This window comes from Pieris napi, chromosome 24, assembly GCF_905475465.1.
Source record: "Pieris napi chromosome 24, ilPieNapi1.2, whole genome shotgun sequence".
Classification (NCBI taxonomy): Eukaryota; Metazoa; Arthropoda; class Insecta; order Lepidoptera; family Pieridae; genus Pieris; species Pieris napi.
In genome coordinates, this window is record NC_062257.1 from 4,742,091 (window position 1) to 4,743,461 (window position 1,371).

General features: G+C 32.7%; 1 protein-coding gene across 1 annotated transcript in view; it reads left to right on the forward strand.

The window, feature by feature from the left end:
- The first annotated feature begins 885 nt into the window (after nt 1–885).
- LOC125061892 overlaps nt 886–1,371 on the forward strand; it is a 25,001-nt gene continuing 24,515 nt past the window's right edge. Inside the window, exon 1 of the mRNA XM_047667529.1 lies at nt 886–965. The gene's annotated coding sequence lies outside the window, so the exon portion shown is untranslated. The remainder of the gene's footprint in view (nt 966–1,371) is intronic.

A 1,371-nucleotide genomic window follows, 5' to 3' on the forward strand; every position in this document is an offset into this window, starting at 1 on the left:
CTTTATATATTTGACATCATTGTGTCAAGGCAAACAAGTTTATGAAACTAGCAATATTTTTCTTCTATTTAGTTCTTTACTATCTGTCAATAGACAATGTCAGCGATACCCGTTAGATTAATCTAGCATAATAATATTATAACAAATTATAAGTTTTAATATTGATTGTTATGAGGATTTCAATGATTTATCGTAAGTATTTCCTTAAGATCATTCAGTAAAGTGAAATTCTGTAAATAGTGCCACGATGTAGCGATATAACTTTCTACCTAGCAAAGCCATTTGTGAAGATTGTTTTGGTTTTCTAATCTATTTCACCTTATAATGTGAATGTAATTTTTTGTCTAAATTCACAATTTTCGTGTTTTAACCTCTTACAGAAATTTATGTTAATGAATAAATAATATAATAATCTTCACTATCTGAATTAATTATCAATAAACAAGTCGAATTGTATGATATAAACAGTAATCTTAATATATATATAAATTACGTGTCACGTTGTTTGTCCGCTATGGCCTCCTAAACTACCGAACCGATATCAATCAAATTTGCACACCGTGTGTAGTTTGATTCAACTTAAAAGATAGGATAGCTTACATCTCAATTTATACCCGCAATATTATTTTATTGCAAAATATTTGTTTATTATTTGATAGACACAATTTTAACAGATGACGCTGTGTTGAAAGTACCAACGTTTCACATAAGCTACAATTTGATGGCATAACCACCAAAAAAAGCATGGTGGTCCACATGACTAGTGTTCTCCTACCATTTCCCTTGAATAGTTTGCTAATATGTAATATAACAAAAAACCTTAGCCACAAGAACGCTTGGCCGGTCTGCTAGTAATATAATATAACTTTTTAGCCCAAATCTTATTGCTACATTTTTATGTGAGCTATTGCCAACAGCAAACAGAGCTCGAAGTCCGCTCTGTGTTTCTTAATTGTGACCTTGAGGTGAGTGTTTCATTTAAACCCCGAAACTATTAGTTCAGCTGGCGTTTACATCTAATTAAGTAAACCTTAGGCAAACGTATTTTTTCATATATGTAGCAGGAAATACAGCTAACACAAAGAAAAACTAAGGGAGGAGAGACAAAGTGACAAAGTCTCACTAGGATGCGTAAGCATTTGCATAGGTACGATAGAGTTTATCCAGTCATATCTGGCGCGCTTAAAATACTTTTAACTGGTTTTCCTAAAATGACGGGTTTATGATACTTTCCATATACACGGCGTCTTATCTTCATTCAGACTGTTCTTTATGATAATTGAACAAAAGGGCTAGGAAACTGGTTTGAGTCAATATAACGTATATAAGAGAGTGGCGGAGTGTTTATTGCCAGTTCTTCTCGTCCGTTCT